This window comes from Myxocyprinus asiaticus, chromosome 20 (assembly GCF_019703515.2).
Source record: "Myxocyprinus asiaticus isolate MX2 ecotype Aquarium Trade chromosome 20, UBuf_Myxa_2, whole genome shotgun sequence".
Lineage (NCBI taxonomy): Eukaryota > Metazoa > Chordata > Actinopteri > Cypriniformes > Catostomidae > Myxocyprinus > Myxocyprinus asiaticus.
Genome location: NC_059363.1, coordinates 31784540 through 31804810, shown reverse-complemented (window position 1 = coordinate 31804810; position 20271 = coordinate 31784540). Strand labels below are relative to the sequence as shown.

Here is a 20271-nt window from a genome sequence, read left to right as displayed (position 1 = left end):
CTGAACTTCAACTTAACGCATATTAAAAACGCGATGGTTATGGCGTCTCCTGTTAAGCCAACCACAATTTGAAAATAGACGGTTCAGACAGTCACTAAAAAAACTGGTGCACACTTACTAAGATTACTATGGTAACCTGAAGGAAGAACAGACAGTTGTGCACATTCTTTCATTGAGTTGGGCGGCAAATCCTCACATAAGATGCATTATATTTTGATTATGCAGTACATTTTGTAACAGCCTATAATAATGAATAGATGATACACTGGAAAAACAAGACACAATGCAGCAGCCAAAGAGGTTTGTCAGACATGTTATTATATATTCAGTTAAGTACATGTCATTGACCCTCGAGTACTCAACGAGTACTTAGTAATTAGTACTCAAGTAGACAAAATGATGAAAATGCCCATACCTAATCCAGGATTGTGTCAAATCATCAACAATTAAATCCATCTAACTCTGCCAACTCCGAAAATGAGATTGCCGCTGAGCCGGTGGACTGCTGCCAGTAACAATTAGATGGATTTCATATTAGTTTTCACGGCACTCTTAAGAGGGTTAAAGTTTTGTGGTTGACTAATCCAATAGTAAATTGGTAAAACAGCGTGCCTTTGGTTGCAACAAATATAGTCACGGTAGTCCTAAGCCTACTTGTTTTCTGAGCATCATGAAGCTATATCAATGTACTTTGTACCATTTGTGCTGCTGCTGCCTGCAACCTTGATTTAAAAACTTGATTCCTTGATAAAGGAATTTTAAGAAGAAAAACATGATGAGTTTATCACACAAACAACATGCAATAACATGCTCTTGTATTTCATTATTTGTTTCATATTTTTCATTGTTTCCTGACCCTACTGCTAACACATAGTTATTACTACTGAGTCAATCGAAGTATTTAAGAGTAAACTTTGTATGCCTCTGCCACTAACAGATGAATGTGAAGTGCTTTAAAATTATACTGTAAGCTTTTGTGTCCTGATTGAGTTTCTGGGTCTCAAGGTGGCAAGCTTCCTCTTCGATTTCTCTCTTTTAATGATCTAAATCTCTTTCTCTCGCTCTCTTCTGCCCTTCAGATTCAGCATTATGATAGTAAATGCCACACACAAGTATCTGATTTAATTCAGGGCCAAAGGGTCACAGCTTGAAGACTTGCTTTATGTGTTTGGCACTGTGGAGAGAGAGTGTGAGTTATACAGTATTAACTGTATGAATGCCTCCCCTGGAGAGGAACATATCTGTTAGCAACTTTTCTATCGGATTTCTTACCATCTGTGAAATGCAGCAATGCTGTTACTGCTGGGAAGAGAGAAACACACCTATGTTATAATTACAATACTTGCACTAACTGTCTTTTCAATGTGATCTAATTATTATTCATAGGTATTTGTGTGAACATAAAGTGTGGTTCTCTTATACGTACACATAATTTGTACGTATTCTCATACAAAGTATTGAACTTATTCACCTGCAGTAGTATCCTCGTAATTTCTGTTCCTACAACCCGTCAGAGGATTCATAATAACTTGTACATGAATACTAATGATGGTAGAAAGACATTGGAGGCCTATTAATATACTGATTAGCATTGATGACAACAGTTATTTATTAGGTAAAGATGTCTAAAAGGGTGTTCAGAGTGGCAGCTATTTACAAAACGACTGGAAGTCACTAATTTTCAATGAGTGTTTGACGTGGCAATCCTTAGTTGTTGACATAACAAAGCTGAGCAGACTGCAACTTTATGAAAATGCACACTGCAATATTATGTGACAATTACAAATGGGATCTTGTGCTTTAAATAGTTACAGATACTGCTGTTGAGGAAAAAAAAAACACCTAATAGCAATTCAGCAAGCTTTTCACCTTCTGTCATTTAATCACTGTCAGCATGAATGCCCCAGAAGAGGTCATATAGATAAAGAGACACATGACCTGCTATATCTTGAAACTGTAGGTTAAATATAGCAAATATAATAAATCTCTAGAAGCATTTTTCACTCTCGCAAAACGTTCAACAATTCAAACCAGTCTTTAGAGATTGGACAGAACAGTATGAAAAAGTTAGTCATGTTAATTGTGTTTAATACATTTAAGCTCTTTTAAACATTAATGTAGTTTTATTTATCATAAATATGATAAACTTATTCTATGAATTCAGTATTAGATTAACATAAGCACAAAGGATTTATACAAATAAATAAATTTTAAAGTGGAACATGCCATGAAAGGGTTTATGTTTCAGAAGCTGTCCATGTTGAAATTATACATAAAATAAAGAACAGTGTGGGTGCTAGAACTACACTTTGTAAATTATTTCTTACAAAAACTAAGGAGATCTTGTTTGATGTACCATTTGCTTGGATAGTGAATGGTATGGGCACTTTCAAACTAGAGTTTTTGGTACAGATCCGAGTCTGTTTTATATCACGGTTCGGTATGTTTGTTTTGTGTGAACAGTGGCACCTGCAGCTGTATGGCTGAATGCCTGAGAATAATTTACCACATGTTTCTGTTGGCTGTGTAGAATCAGAACTAGCAATGCCCAATTCGCAAATGAATCATTCTTTTGAGTCAGCCAAACGGTCTAAATAGATTTGCATTCAGTCCGATTCGTTCAGACCGCTCACTGTCATTTGGAGCCGTTTCTCTCTCAGTAAAACAGTTTTGGAATAGTTTAGAATACAGAGAACATACAGAACATTTGATGAAGTGGATATTTACCTACAATCAATTGAAAAGGGTACTTTTTTGAGAGGTGTCGTGTGAAGGGGCCTTTCACACTGAATGTGTTTTTGCATCCATCAACACTATTTTTCAATTGTTGTAGTACATTTTCATTACTGTTTTTTAGAAGACAAGAAAATATAAAAATGCTTAAAAAAAAAATCTCCCGGGACATTTCTTTACTTAGTCAGGTTTCTGTACATGCCCCAAGATGCATTCCTGCAGCTGCATGGGTGTGAAAAAGGCTTTCTGGGTGTGCACCAGCAAACTGTCCACTTGAAAAAGAAGTCTGGTGTACGGTAGAGGTGAACTTTGGTATGCAGTTGGTATGAAAGCAATCCGTCCTAACTCATGGAAGTGAACCACTACTGATGATGTATAATTTGCATTCTTACAAGCTCCCCATCACACTAATCATAGTATAATGCATCTCTCATAGCTATAATTCAAAGAGTACCTCACATTATTTGTTTCTCAGTGAAATTTGTATCCTCTCCACTGAGTCATGTGAAAATGTGAAAAGTGGAAAACAATCTGGAATAAAACTTGGGTTTGGACCAAGCAATCAAATTAAGTTGTAATGACTGTGACTTTGCCCAATTTAAAACTGCATCCTGATTGTAAATCATGGAAATCACATTAATAGCATATCCCTCTTCACAGTTAGACTCAAAAGCTCAATACAGTACAATTCAAAAGATATGTTTTGACAAACACTATTGGCACAAAACCCCTTGTGGTCAGCACTAATGCAAGCAGTGATGCAATAAAGCTGTAAGCAGCTGAGAGGGCCCACCCAAAGTCCATCCAGCCATGTGGAATTGTATTGATCAGAGCAGCAATTAGGGAAGACTATTGAAAAAATTATGATTCTCTTCTTTAGTTACGCATAGATATTGCTTTGAGAAATGGTTTGAGATTGAATGGGTTTTTCGACCACTTGAGAATGTATGCCAGGCAATTAATGGCCTCTTCTTTTTCTCATTATGGTGGGTGTCAGACCACCATAATCATCGGTACCCAAGGCTCAAGGGCAGTGCAGTCTCCTGAAACACAAATAGAGAGCTGAGAGACAGCCCTGCCCTGGGTTTATGATGTGTACATGGCACTGGCTTGATTACTTTGGAGGTGCAAAAAAAAGCTGTGGAAAATGGAACCTTGCTCAATTCCAGTGTAAATGGATTTCAGAGGATTACTTAGCCCACATTTTCAGTGTTTACGAAATGGTCCTGAAAAGGTTTGTATCAGTTGGATCATTTAAATATGATACAATTCAGTTTCAGTCACACAGCAGTGCGGTGACTGGATTGATTTTGCCAGTGGGTATACCAATGATAATTACAACTGATGGGAACAGTTTGCAGTGTGTGTATCAGTGAGTGTGTGTAGTATGTGTATGTATATGTGGCTAACAACTTTCACATGTAATGAGATTCTTCTCAGCCTTATCAGAATTGGTAGTTTTGGGAGACAACATCCTCTCACTGCTCATACAGTGTGCGTTTATTGTGTGTGCATGATTGTGCCAGTATGATTTTATCTGTTTAGATGTGTTTGCATATGTCCAAATGTCCACGAGGTAGGAACAGGTGCAGCTGTTGTGGGAGCTCCCCAAATCTCCTCCTAATCACAATCAGCCAATCAATATCAAGCACCCTCAAGATACAATTTACATCATAACACAGCAAATTTGACTCAGACAGGCTGCAGAAGGGGGTGTCATTAAAAGAAATGGTATTTTGTCTCTCTGGATCAGCGGTCACCAATTAATTGACAACCACGAGGCATCATGACAACCACGAGGCATCATGACAACGGTTGCCCCATCTTACCATTTCAACAGTTTAAGTGAGCAACGTGTCACATCTACGGAGCTGTACACACCACGCTAATTAATATTTTTCTCTACCACCGAACACACTTCATTCCGCTCCCTGCTCCACGTGCATTGCCTCTCTCTCACTGCTATAGACACAAGGTGCCGCATAAACCCTGATAAGTAGATTTGCAGGCGCGGTTATTTTAACAACAGTAGCGGAGACATGGTGAGCAGCAGTATAGATGGATACTAGCATCTTTTGCCTAAATACATTGCATAAAACAAGAATGAAACAAAGTGAATGAAGAATGAACCCATACATAGGTATGTATTCTGAATATAAAAATATATTCAAACACAAAAACTGGACTGCAGTCATTCAACTTAAAAATGAACTGTTGATCTTATTCTTTAATATTCATATCCAATTGTCCTCGACTGATGAACTCTATGAAATTTACCGCTTTACCAGCCTAGCTGTGTTTATTAAATAAACTGATCATTGTTCTCTGCACTTGGATCTTTTGTCTCATCCTTCCTGAAACACACACATACACACACACACACACACACACACACACACACACACACACAACACACACACACACACACACACACATATACACAAAATTAGGCATGTGGTTTTAATGTTGTTGCTGATTGATATATACATACATATATATATATATATATATATATATATATATATATATATATATATATATATATATATATATATATGTATGTATATATCAATCAGCAACAACATTAAAACCACATGCCTAATTTTGTGTAGGTCATCCACATGCCGCCAACACAGCGCCAACCCGCATCTCAGAATGCTATTCTGAGATTATATTCTTCTCACCACAACTGTACACAGAGCGGTTATCTGAGTTACCGTAGACTTTGTCAGTTCGAACCAGTCTGGCCATTCTTTGTTGACCTCTCATGAACAAGGTATTTCTGTCCACAGAACTGCCCCTCACTGGATGTTTTTTTTTTTTTTTTTTTTGGCACAATTCAGTGTAATTCTATAGATTGTTGTGCGTGAAAATCCCAGGAGATCAGCAGCATGAGGGGGACCTACACAATATTAGGCAGGTGGTTTTAACATTGTGCCTGATCAGTGTATATATATATATATATACACTGTATATATATATATATATATATATACACTGTATACAGTTGTGCTCAAAAGTTTGCATACCCTGCCAGAAATTGTGAAATTTTGCCATTGATTTTGAAAATATGACAGATTATGCAAAAAAAAACTGTCTTTTACTTAAGGATAGTGATCATATGAAGCCATTTATTATCATATAGTTGTTAGGCTCCTTTTTAAATCATAATGATAACAGAAATCACCCAAATGGCCCTGATCAAAAGTTTACATACCCTTGAATGTTTGGCCTTGTTACAGACACACAAGGTGACACACACAGGTTTAAATGGTAATTAAAGGTTAATTTCCCACACCTGTGGCTTTTTAAATTGCAATTAGTGTCTGTGTATAAATAGTCAATGAGTTTGTTAGCTTTCATGTGGATGCACTGAGCAGGCTAGATACTGAGCAGAAAATTACTGTCAATAGACCTGCGTAACAAGGTAATGGAAATTTATAAAGATGGAAAAGGATATAAAAAGATATCCAAAGCCTTGAAAATGCCAGTCAGTACTGTTCAATCACTTATTAAGAAGTGGAAAATTCAGGTATCTCTTGATACCAAGCCAAGGTCAGGTAGACCAAGAAAGATTTCAGCCATGTAGGTTCTTCTGGTTGTTAAGATCAGTGTTACTATCAGAAATAATTAATATTTATCTCTTTAGTTATTAATTAATATTTAAATTAAATAATAGAATCTAACTGTAGTGCACTATGTTCAGGAGCGGGCTTGGTTATTAGCAATAATTAATAATTATCAAAGATAATTATCAATTATTAAAATCAATAGAACATTGATTTGAATCAATGTTAGCTCTTTTAATCCTTCACATCAACAATCAAAGATAACCATCAAATTCAATAGAATATTAATTATTATCAAAGATAATCATTCATTATTAAAATCAATGGAACATTGATTAGAATTAACACTAGCTTAATGATCCATCAAATTCAACAATCATCAAAGATAATTATCAATTATCAAAATCAATAGAATATTAATTTAATTAATTAATTAAAGGATTAATATCACCGGGGCACCACCCTGGAATCAGGGACTAATAACCAGACAGTATAACAGTCTCAATATTAGATTGTTCTCTTAAGAAAATTGACATTCAAAAGGAAACAATGAAGGCTTGAATCCGAGCACTGACATCCCCTGCCAGCATTTGACACAGATGTATGCAAAACAAACCAAAACACTTCTCTTTGAAATATAACAAAGTTTATTTATGCAGTAATATAAATTAATAATCAATACAATGCAGTCAATAAACTTCCAACTTCCAACTACAAACTAAACAGTGACATGATTAGATATGGTAACCAAAATAATCCTGTAACACATGAGAGGAAGGTGTGTGTGTGTGAATGGGTGTGTGTTTGTGTAAGGAGTGATGCGCACAAAATGGCGGACGTGACTCTCGTGGAGGATTTCCCGTTTACCACGTGTCTCCGCTTGTACGATAACTTAGGGACAAAGCTGAGCTTTATCACGAAGTTATCTACTAGCCAAAAGTGTGTTCGAGAATGTTTGTGAGGGGTCGCGTGTGTGTGGTTAGTATGAGAGAGAGAGAGAATAAAGTGGCGGCACCAAAGCCGGTTTTGTGATCGTGGGAGAGAAAGCAGCTGTTAGTTTATCACTCAGAGACACGGTGGACGGCTCGTAAACCGTCCCGTGGTCTTTGGTTCTTTAATGGATAAACTCAGTGTGCCGGTCTCACCCGCAATGGTGGAAATACACAACAGTCCAATGTGGTTGGACTACAACACAGCAGATCTCATTCGTGATAACAGTACATTACAGTAATACCTTGAGTATTATTAGCAGCAATGAGCGGACTAGGCGGTCCGTAAACTGTACAAGCAATAACCTTGATACACAAGAATAATATACTATAATATTCTATCTCTGCTCAGACGTAAACCTCTTACTTGAATCGCATGAGGACGCAGGTAGAATGTGTGTTCATCCGTCGTTTGACTCCGACTCGTTTCCTCGCGGCTCGGGTGATGACGGGAGTCCGTTTCCTCACTCTGTCGGCAGGCGGTACGGCTAATGATTCTCGGCAGCTGGCAGAGAAATCAGTGACGTCAACATGATTGAAGAGGGAAGATAAATCTTTTTTCTTCACTTCTGCAGGCAAACAGATGAAGATGCGGATTGCTTGGTGGTCTCCTTCGGATCCGTTAGAGTGTTCGGTGGAACACAGAGTAATCTCAACTCGTCCAGCAAGATGGAGATTGTATGGCCACAATTTCAAGTCGGATGTTACTTCCTTGTGCCACGAGGCTACACCTGAGAGCAGCGATGAGCTGCGTCTACACACAGCAAGAAAAGTTGCTGGAAGCTATGCCCAGATGGACCTCAGATGTATTTCTACTCCCGATGACGTCATGGTTGAGGGGCGTTCTGTCGTGTGCCTCATCCAATAGGAGTTGAGAGTTCGATCCTTTAGTGAGCAAGGCTTCATGGGATTTGTAGTCTGTTTTGGACTCCCTTTGTTTGATTTTGGTGCGGTTTTTATCAGTAAGATTTATGACTTTTTGTGTGGGCCTCAGTCAGGTTTTACGACTGTGTTAGTCCTACCTTTGTCTTCTATCTGAATACATGAGGCCCAACAGCCACAACTGCTAGAAGAATTGTTCGGGATGCAAAGAAAAACCCACAGGTAACCTTAGGAGAAATACAGGCTGCTCTGGAAAAAGACGGAATGGTTGTTTCAAGGAGCACAATACAACGATACTTTATCAAAAATGAGCTGCATGGTCGAGTTGCCAGAAAGAAGCCTTTACTGTGCCAATGTCACAAAAAAGCCCGGTTACAATATGCCCGACAACACCTTGACACACCTCACAGCTTCTGGCACACTGTAATTTGGAGTGACGAGACCAAAATAGAGCTTTATGGTTACAACCATAAGTGCTATGTTTGGAGAGGGGTCAACAATGCCTATAGTGAAAAGAATGCCATCCGCACTGTGAAGCATGGTGGTGGCTCACTGATGTTTTGGGGGTGTGTGAGTTCTAATGGCAAGATGAATGCAGCATGTTATCAGAAAATACTGGCAGACAATTTGCATTCTTCTGCACGAAAGGGACGCTCTTGGACTTTCCAGCACGACAATGACTCTAAGCACAAGGCCAAGTTGAGCCTCCAGTGGTTACAGCAGAAAAAGTTGAAGGTTCTGGAGTGGCCATCACAGTCTCCTGACTTTAATATCATCGAGCCACTCTGGGGAGATCTCAAGCATGTGGTCCATGCAAGACGACCAAAGACTTTGCATGACCTGGAGGCATTTTGCCAAGACGAATGGGCAGCTATACCACCTGCAAGAATTTGGGGATACATAGACAACTATTACAAAAGACTGCATGCTGTCATTGATGCTAAAGGGGGCAATACACAGTATTAAGATCTAAGGGTATGCAGACTTTTGAACAGGGGTCATTTCATTTTTTTCTTTGTTGCCATGTTTTGTTTTATGATTGTGCCATTCTGTTATAACCTACAGTTGAATATGAATCCCATAAGAAATAAAAGAAATGTGTTTTGCCTGCTCACTCATGTTTTCTTTAAAAATGGTACATATATTTTTTGTGCTTTTTTGTCCTTTTGGCTTAACAGTCACAGGTCAAACTTTCTTTGTGTGGAAAGGAGCAGCCTGGACCTTATTCAAAATATTTTTTCTTGTGTTCAAAAATAAATAAATAATAAAAAGCTTGCACACCTGAAAGGTTACTGGTAGGTGCATGAAAGTTATGAAAGAGAAAGAAAAAATCCCGCACACCACCACAGATTGGAAAAACAGTCACTACTTTATTGAAATGTTTCAGGCTATGTTTAGATTGCAGGCAAATCAGATTTTTTCTCAAATCAGATCTTTTCAGGCAGACTGTCCGCACTATTAATTGCATGTGATCAAATCAGATTTGCTTTGGTAATGACGTAGGCGTACCCACGTGACGATGCTTTCAAAACAGATGCGGGAAAAATGTTGTTGCATCATCTCGCTCTCCAAATAAGTGCCCTGTCCAGTCGCGGTGCAGAACTCCTCTGTCACACAAGAAAAACTCAGCGATGGAGGAGACTAGTAAATATTGTGATGTTCCGTGCTGCAGTCACTAATTTTTGACGTCATCGTTGTGTGTCGCTTTAAGAGTGACGCAAAAGACCATTTGAAATCTGATTTGAGCAGCCAGATTTAAATCGCATTTGAAACCACCTCCCGATGTGGTTTGAATCAGATTCGGAAAAATCTGATTTCATGTGGTTTTTTGCTGTCCAGACTATCAAAACACACCTGGATACAATCTGGATATGCAAAAAATTTGATTTTTGTGGCAGTCTGAACATAGCCTCAGTCAACATAGCCTCAGTCTGACAAAGGTCACATTGCAATAAAATAATGACAGCATTTTACATATTTTATGTTTCATCAAGTCCAGAAACAAACTTCTCATTTAACAATTTCTTCTATATTTAGTTTTCTCCACAACAGACTACCTTTGATACAACTTTAGAGATGTACAAATGTTTATGAATCCTCTAAAGACTGGTCAGAAATGAATTTGTTTGAACCCTTATGTTTTATTTGTTTCAGTAGTTTGATATTGTACAAATGTGCTTGTACTTATTTTTTTATTATTTTTTTATTTATATACTTGTGCTAAACCCACACTTTATGTACAAAAACCTATAAATAGTAAAAACATCACATTGATATTGTATGATCAAATCAGCTCAAATTGCAAATAGTTTTCTTTTATTCCTTTAATGTGAGATTAAAGACTAAAATTTTCCTGACTTGGAGTCAGGAGAATTTAGCTTGACTTTAAGAGAACATCAGTTCAGCACAGAAAAGCAGACAATATCCGATCTTGGATCCACTTTGTGCTTGAAGAATAACCAAGAAGGAGGATTCTCCATCCTAAAGCACAAGCCGAGGCTGAGTGGCGGGCATCTCGCTAATCCATCTAAAACAAGAACAGAGAGACCTATCACTCACAATAAGTGGAAGTGGCAAAGAAGAAAGGAATTGAACACCTCCTTTACAATATAAAGCACTTCCTGTTCTTTTTTAACCACCCTCCCCCAGTGATTTAAGCATGGTTGTAGCTTTACCATAACAAACATTTTAAGGATATAAATACATCATTTTCTAAAAAGAAAAAAAAGAAAAAGAACCCTTTATTGCATGTGTAAATCATGGTGATCTTAGCAATAGCACCAGGCCACCAGATGTCATAAATAGGTCATTCATAATTCACAGTGAGGTTTGAATGCAATGTCAAGGGCAAAATCTATTCTCTGCTAAACCTTCCTGCTCCTGCTTTCACTGGTGGCCAAAACTGTGGTTTACTTTTTCTAATGGTATTGTACACTGTAAAAAGTTGTTACATATGTCTATTACTATAAATATGGTGCTATTTTTACTTGATCTCACCCTTAAAACTTTTGTTGTTGTAATCTGTATTCAGGTTGATACTAAATGTTTTTGACTTTAATTTAAAAAAAGCAGTGCATTAAGATGTTACTACATTGAGCACATTTTAAGTTACCTGACTAACAGGTAAGGTTGGGTAAGGAGTTGGCAGGAACCGGCTAAACAGTCAACATAAAGTTTAATGATAAAACTCAACATAAACCAAACATAAACAAACACAGACACACATACAATGCGGCCGCGTGTGTCTCTCTCTCTCGAACCGGCGCCTCCGGCTTGTCTTTATCTCCCTCCTGGCTGATTAGCCCGATTCAGGGCTAGCCGTGTGTCCTCATGACCCGGCCCCTTCCTCCTCCTCATCACATCTTCTCACTAGGATGCTTTTATAAAATTGGTAAATAAGTTATTAACCAACATTTTATATTGCTTAACAGATCATTAGTCCATGTGCATTCAAATAACATTTTTAAGTAAAACTTTTATGTAACTACACTGACTTTTTTTTTTAAATAGATTTTATTCAAGTCAAAGGTTTTATTTGATCTGAATAAATCAACCCAGAAAATTAACTAATAAGTAATTAATTAAGTAATTTTGGGGGTGACCTTATGAAAATTTAATTTTTGTAATTTTTGTATGACGTTTAATTTTCTCCCAAACAGATGAGATTTTTAAGGTCAATGCTCTATTGAGTAAAAAAAAAAAAAAAAGAAAAACTACCTCCCCACCCTAAACCTTAAACTTAACTGATAGTGGCCTAAATTGCAAATATAAGATGAAAAACACAATAGCTGAGGCAACCACGTCATTTTGTGGCGCTTCCATAACACTTTCGGCTCAGGTATTGATTTGCATGCTCTAAAGGACTCTGATCCGGTCCTTTGTATTGCATGTGCAATGATCTTATCATTCACTGCACAATCTGATCCCACCTAAACAAGCTTGTAAATGTATTTTGTAATGTAATGCAAATGTAAAAAGTATTGCCTTATAAGTCATGCACTATAGTAAAAGTGTTTAGATGAAGACAGCATTGTGTGTGAAACAGGGCAAATGTAAGTGTTAATAATCAACCATTTTATTTGTGATTCGTGTGAAAGTTAATACTGTAAAAGTAATTTGTAGCGCCTCTAGTATTCATTTCTCCATGAAAGTGTCCAGCCTGGACTCATGAAATTTACGTGAACATTGCAACGTTTTTGCAAAACTGAAATGACATGCTTCATTACACGTTTGGCTTCAGTTTTCAAGCTAAATGTGCAGCGGACAATAAATAAAATGCACAGTTGTTGTAGCGCCTCTAGTGTTCATTTCACCAACGGCACATACAAGTCAGTTTGCAAAATGTATATAGAGTAACATTCCGTGACGAGGAGGGGGGCCAGGCCACGACTGCGCATGGCCGGCCCCCAATCGGGCTAATCAGCTGAAGAGAGGGATAAAGCGGAGCCGGATGTGGCAGTTCGGGAGAGAGAGAGCCACACGCAACTGCCGTGTGTGTTTATGTTTGACACACAGAGAGAGAGAGAGAGAGAGAGAGAGAGAGAGGAGAGAGAGAGAAAAACTTGCTCGCCGGTTCCCGGACACGCTATCGCCCGGTCCTAAACTGCTCCTCCCGCGGCAGACAGCAGCAAGCCCTCCGACCCCTGGTGGACGGAACCGCTCCTCCCCTTCTTGGCGGACGGCAGCCGGTTCCTCCAGCTGTCGGCGGCCAGCAGCGACCCCTCCGTCCCCAGGCAGATGGCCGCGGCTGCTCCCCTGGTGGATGGCATCGGTGAGGACTCCATGACAGCGCATCCCTCTTCTCTCCCGGGTTTCGGCACCACTGTAACAGGTAAAGCAAGGGCAAGGAGGAGGCGGGAACCGGCTGAACAATAAACATAAAGTTTAATGATAAAAATCTCCAAATCCTGTTAAAATTCTGTGTTTGTTTTCCAGGCATGAGCATATGAAGTATACAGCAAAGTTCCGAGAGCATAATAGTTTTAATAGTAGCACGGGTCAATAATAAATATGCAGAAGCCACTCTCTCTCAAAAAGAGACTTTAACAATGCAGCCCTTGAATTACACTAATTAAAATGATTGTGCAAAGGGTTTGAGTGCACTGCAGTGTGGACAGTTAATTGTTGTTGTCAGATCGAGTGCAGGTGTGTCACACTGCTCATTCTGAATGCATTTGGCTGTGAGATAGGCCTTAATTTTCATGCTTAATAAGAGAGTCCAGGTGCTGAGCAGCATTAGCCGGCCACTCACATTGCTATCGTCCTAAAGTTTAGTTGATCGTTCGATCTAACCAACTATCTATCTATCTATCTATCTATCTGTCTATCTGTCTGTCTGTCTGTCTGTCTGTCATCGATCTGTCTGTCTGTCTGTCATATACTGTATGAAATTAACATTAACCATGATTAATAACTTTTGAAAAAGTAGTGTTCATTGTTAGATCTTGTTTACTAATTTTATTTTATTTTATTTTGTTTAATTTGATTAATGTTATTTAATTGCATATTTGAAGAACAATAAATACATTTTAAGAAATGTAACATATAACTTTAAAATCTGCCCTGTCTATATTAACTTCATATTGCACTTATTTTCACTTTTTCCACTCATGGCATCAGGCCATAACCTACACCTGCAAAACTTCCACATCTTAGTTTTGGCTGAGAAAAAGCATAATTATTCATGGTGAAAATAGAACAAGAGTCTAAACAACACACAAAGCCTCAGAGGTCTTGCATATTTCAAGGCAGGCATGCAAAAGGCCTCCTCTCTGCATTCTGAATCTCACATATGCATCCTGTGTCTGTCCAATCAAGTCGAGAGAGTCATCAAACATTAATCTTAACAACAGTCTGCAATATGAAATTAATTTCAAGACATGAAAAATTGCTGCTTGACAAAACCTGAGATGCAGATGTCAAAGCAATAGATATTTTGGCCATGGCTTTCATAAATCTTTTTTATAATCTTCAGACTGGATAGCTCCGTCATTACAGATACAGAGAGCAAACCAACATTCATTTTAATGGTGCCGCCATGGTAACCAGAAACACAATTTAGTCCAGGGATCTCAAAACTGTACTTTCCTCTAGGCTAACACCAATAAACATGTCTCCAGGAGAACTGATAAATAATGAACAATTAGAACAAGACGAATGTATTGACCAACTACCATTGCACATTCTAGCTTGAAGCTGAACAATAAAGGTCTACCCTGAGTAGTGGATTTGTTTCAATTTAACAGGTAGAATAAATCCAGTTTAAATCATCACCAGAGGCTCAGCCAAACTCCTATAAATGGATCCAAGTCTCAGTCATATCTGAAAGACACACTCTCACAAGGAAATGTCGCTCTAGGGTCACAATTGTAACACACTTCAAACGTCACTCTGTCTGGTGCCTTATTTAACATGTTTCGGAGGATTTCCTTTCTTTATCCAAGACTAAACATTGAAATATTAAAATGAAATGAATTAAAATTCTGTAATCATCAAGGATTATTTTTTTTATTTTTATTTTTTATTTTTTTCTGAGCTGTGGTTCAAAAATGACAAAAGCACCAAAACAAATTATCACACAAGTAATCAGTTCTATTTGTGAGCTATATTCTAAGTCAAAGATTTTATGTCACATGACACTGTCCAATGTGTGTCGCTGTTTGCGACATGCCAGAGTTTCTCAAATATATCTATATAATAAGTAACTAAAATAATTGTTTCTGTACATTTATCTGCCTGACATGATTTCTATAATGCTGAAAGGTGGTTAAGATTTGGGGTGAGGTTGGGGACTATACTATACTATATAACTATACTAATATACTTATAAGATACAAATTGAAGAGCCTTCAACAGAATTCTCCGAACTGAGTTGAAACGTTGTTTTGATTGTACAGGAAAGTGATATTTCCCTTATGAGACTGCCCTGAGCTCAAACTATTTATTGTTTCATTAGGCTTATCAAATTGTCAACTCTTATGTTCAAAACAGAACAAGCAGTTTTTATATTTAGCTATGTTTACACATTTGTAAGCATATTTGCATGAATGATTGTGTGAAAAACTATTCTCGATGCACTCAGTGCTCTAAAAATGAATGTGAGAAAAAGGCTTTCCAGCAGTTTTCGCTTGAATGAGCAACCAGACATTTTCAGCAGACGGATTACCAAGTCCAGAATTCAGAATGAGTTTTACCTCACATTCTGTTATTACCAATCTTCCATATACTGTAGGTTCTTTGCTATGCCTTAGGTTTCATCAAAGTACCCTCTTCTCATCAAGAACCTCTAGACACCCTTCCAGTTCTCTGAGAAACTTACTCTAAGATCCTGCAACAACTAAACAACTTTGAGGAAAAGTCTTTGAGGCACTTAAGTTTAAATATATATTGAAGACATCAGTAGAAAATTTAAGGCAACTTAAAGAGTGTCTGGAGGATCTCCAGTGGGTTTCGTCGGTGTGGCAGCTGAGGAACCCCAAATGGTTTCTCCACCATTGTCCACATGTAACACATTCTGCTGTTTTCGTTATTAATACAATCCAAGATACATCTCTGTGCTCCTCTCCCTACCAATCTTATTTTGCATCCTCATTGAGTCAAGTGCCAGTCAGTTTACTGATGTTAACACTCTCTCAAAACAGTACGGTTCTAGTTACGCTGTTAGAGCAGAAAACTAATCACATTTGAAATCATTAATATGATGGAGGAGATAAAGGGAAAAGGGCCTGAGAAAAAAATAAATAAAAGACTGTTTGAAGTGAGATTTTAAGAGACAAGCTTTTCATAGTCCCGGTAATTGTGGAGTGTAATGAGAGAGAAGCTCTGATGGATGGATTAAAACTGGTCTTAAGTCTGCTGTCTCCTGAGTCCCTGTGTAAACTCTCATTTGAGTCAGTGGCACCACAGAGGCAGACTGCTCTTATTCACCCATCCTCACTCTGTCATTACTTTTTCCTTTATTGCCTTTTATTTCTCCTCAGGCTCATCAATATTCCATAGGGTCAGGTATCATACACTCTGCAATTCCTCCTCAGTTTGACTGACATCCCTACACACACACACACACACACACACACACACACACACACAAACACACAGTCTCATGTGTTTATTCATGTGCTCATGCAGCGATTGAAATAAAAATTACCCTGTAGGCTAAGATGGAACCATGGTGAGACGTTTGACACTGATGATAATGATCAAAATAACTAGCAGTTTCTTACATTTCACATTTGTTTTCTCTGAAAAGCTTTTTCATGTCAATAAGAGTGGAATTATAGTGGGACAACTTTCAGGGGCCTAGCCACTGAGGGGGGGCCCAAGAGAGATAGATCAACACCCCCGATAGTGCTACGATGTCCGGAGGTCGCACGCATGCATTGCCTGTGACAAATACCGGCACTCCAACATTTAACGGCAAGCACATCTCTCAATATGAATATATAGAGTATATACTGTTTAACTTTTTTTTACTTTTGCTGAAAATCCTATTATTGACTGTTTAAAGGAATTGTTAACCCAAAAATGTAAATTCTCATCCTCATGCTATCCCAGATGTGTATGACTTTCTTTCTTCAGCTTAAGCTCTGTAGGTCCATACAATGCAAGTGTATGGTGACCAAAATTTTGAAGCTCTATAAAGCACATAAAGGAAGCATAAAATTAATCCATAAGACTCCAGTGGTTAAATCCATGTCTTCAGAAGTGATATGATAAGTGTGGATGAGAAACAGATCAATTTTTAAGCTCCTTTTTACTATGAAAAACAGGTAGTTACTATTTACTACCTGTCCAGTATGTGGTGCTATGAACAAAAAATGAGAATCACCAAAAACAAAAGAGGAGCTCTTAGGAAGGCTGGTAAAAGTGGGGATTTATAGCAAAAATTACTTAAATATTAATCTGTTTCTCACCCACACCTATCATATCGCCTCTGAAGACATGGATTTAACCAATGGAGTCATATAGATTACTTTTAGGCAGAGGTTATTTGCACTAAACGTAAACAGCGATAGATGCTATAAGTGTAAATAGCGACAGATGCTATTGACACTAAGAGTAAATAGCAACAAAAAGCATTTTCTTTGTACTAAGTGCAAATAGCGTTAGATGCTATTGTAACACAGCAGGCTAGGATGGAGGATCTAAGTGCAGCCTTTAATAGAAACAAAAGATGAACAAAGTAACTCAGAATAAGAGAGAAAACAAAACACAGGGAACCCGGTAAAGAACATGACAATACATGTAAATAGTGGCAGATACCATTACAACCCTGTTTAAATACTAACATGCATTATAGAGGCATCACTGCAGTGTGTTTATTGAGTCCCATAGACATCCTACACCAACCTCTACCCCTAAACCTAACTTTAATCTTCCTTTATAAAAATTATTTATGGTTTTACCACCGTAACCATAGTATCACCATTGCATTTTTTAAGTAAAATCATAGTAACCTCAAAATTAAACATGGTTACTATATAAACAACATATTACTGTAGCATATTCATTTTTGGGTGAGCTATTCCTTTAATGGTAGGTTCAAACAACCTACCCCATATTTACCCCAATGGAGGGGCACGTTGCCACAAAAGGTCAATGTGTTTAATGACCTGTATTTTTTTCATGGAAAATAATGGTGGGAATGTTAATAGCTTTTTTGCAGCCAAAACTTTAAAAAATGTACTTACCCAGAAAATAAAAAAGCTCTGGTCTCCCCTATACAGTAAACATCTGCAGAACATTTTTAGTGGAAGGGAATACAGCCTTATGGAAACTCTGCTGCCATTTATTAGTGCTGCCACTTGCCACACTCAAATGCACTCAATACAAATAACAACGTCAAAAATCCAAGCGTGAAAGGGTGTAATTTGAGCTTTCATGAGGCCTGCAATTTCTGATTGGACACGTATCACTTCCCAGCAGGATAATGGATTACATATGGATTATGCCTTCTTCCTGCATTGCAAAGAGGAAGAGTGTCATCATAGGAGACTACGTGACCCTGAGTAGCACTGCCTCCAGGACCAGCCTATTAGTGGCATAATTACAGCCTGCGTGTGATAACCACGCCACTCTTCACTACCCACCACATAAAGGCTTTATTGCAGGTGTACATTACATAATGCCTTCATTAAAGACAATCACTTAATTATATAGTCTGAGGAAGGACATCAAATGCATGGCAGACTCAGAATCAATTTGATGGCTTATAATGGAGGAGGCAGAGCTGTTTATTGCCAACCTGTCAAGTGTGACAGTTAGATCAAAGCTTTTTGAGAAATACCTTGAAAGGGTTATTACAGAGATATGGCCTTATGGTGCATAGTGGGTGTTCGTTTTTGATCAATGAGCCAAAGATATTAGAGATAAAATGACGACATCCCAGATTCAAAATGTAAATCAACATATTTTTGAAACTGCATTGACAGTAGAAGAAAGTTTAACTGAAATACTATTGGTTTTAAAGTTAAAACTAAACTGGATGTATAGGTCACTTTTTCATTTAATTACAAGTGGTCGTACAAGTTCTAGTGGCTGGCCGAATGATGATATTATGTTGTCAAAATTTTATTTTATGATAGAAACTGACGTGAGATGTGCACAAAATTGCTATAATTAAATGAAACTCTTATTTTACACAATATTTACTGTAACTAAAAAAATTAAAGATAAATTGTTTATTATCCATTGTCAGTGCTGTTGGTAGAGTTTGGAAGAGAAAGGGGAACTTTCTGTTAATCAGGGTTGGGGAGTAATGGAATACATGTAATGGGATTACGTATTTAAAATACAAAATATAAGTAACTGTATTCCACTACAGTTGCAGTTTAAATAATTGGTAATTAGAATACAGTTACATTCAAAAAGTATTTTGATTACTGATGAGATTACTTTGCATTTTATTGTCATTTGTTTCATTTAATATTTAGTCCTTTCAGATAGAAAACATTTATACATATAAATGATGAGATCCAAAGTACATTTGAACAGCGGTGAAACACTTTCTTATAATTCATACGAGCAGACAGAGAAGTAAGTTTGAAGTAAGTTTGGAGCAGAAGAAATAGAAATAAACCTTGAGTAAATTGTTAGCTTTACGCTAAGCTAAAATGCTATTTCTTGCCATTTTACATACACATTTTACCAGGCACAATCATATTTTTTTATCAAGAAAATTCACTTTGGATCATAATTTCTTTTTTTCTAGTAAGACCTTTGATATTAGGGCAAAAATCTTATTCTTGATCATAATTTTTGTATTGTTTTCCTGTAAAAATATCTAAAAATCCTTAAAACATGATCAATTTGATTGATCTTTCTTTAGAAACAACAAAGCATTAGATATTTAGGTTTTTGAAAGAATGTATTTTTAACATGTGTATTTTGTCTTACTGTACTGACAGAGTTTTTATAGTCAAAACAAGTGAAAAAAATCTACCAGTGCTAAAGAAGTAATCCAAAGTATTTAGAATATGTTACTGACCTTTAGTAATCTAACGGAATACGTTACAAATTACATTTTACAGCATGTATTCTGTAATCTGTACTGGAATACATTTCAAAAGTAACCCTCCCAACCCTGCTGTTAATTGGCCAAGCCAACAATGTTATGAACTGATCTCAGTCATTTTAAAATGGCCAAATAACCACAGATTAATCGGCCTGGCCAAAATATCAGTCATAATCTAAACAATAGAGAATAATCTTCAACTTCAAAAAAAAAAAAAAAAAAAAAAAAAAAGTCTGAATGTCAATGCATCAGAATACAATCTCTCAAGCCAAGTGACACAGGCAATCAAATAATGTTAGGCCTTTTCTCAGAACTAACTTCTGCAGTAAGTTTTAACCAACTAGTCCAAAGGTAATTTTCAGTGATTCCCCTCAAGTTTATACAGTTTCCCTTGCAAAGTAACCACAAATTGTTTAATAAATTCACTACAGACATGTTCCATTAACATTTGTATATATGTATATATGTTGTATATATGTATATCTATTACTTTTTGGGGCCACTGTAATTTTAATTTGATAAAATTGTTACATTAAAGAATTAGTCTTTTCTTTTTGTTATAAGTTTTGTTATAGGTAGTCTATCC

The 20271-nt window shown here is 37.2% G+C and overlaps 1 pseudogene; it reads right to left on the bottom strand.

Moving 5' to 3' along the window:
• Nucleotides 1-1140: 1140 nt before the first annotated feature.
• Nucleotides 1141-20271, bottom strand: part of LOC127411100 (proton-coupled folate transporter-like) — a 55587-nt pseudogene continuing 36456 nt past the window's right edge.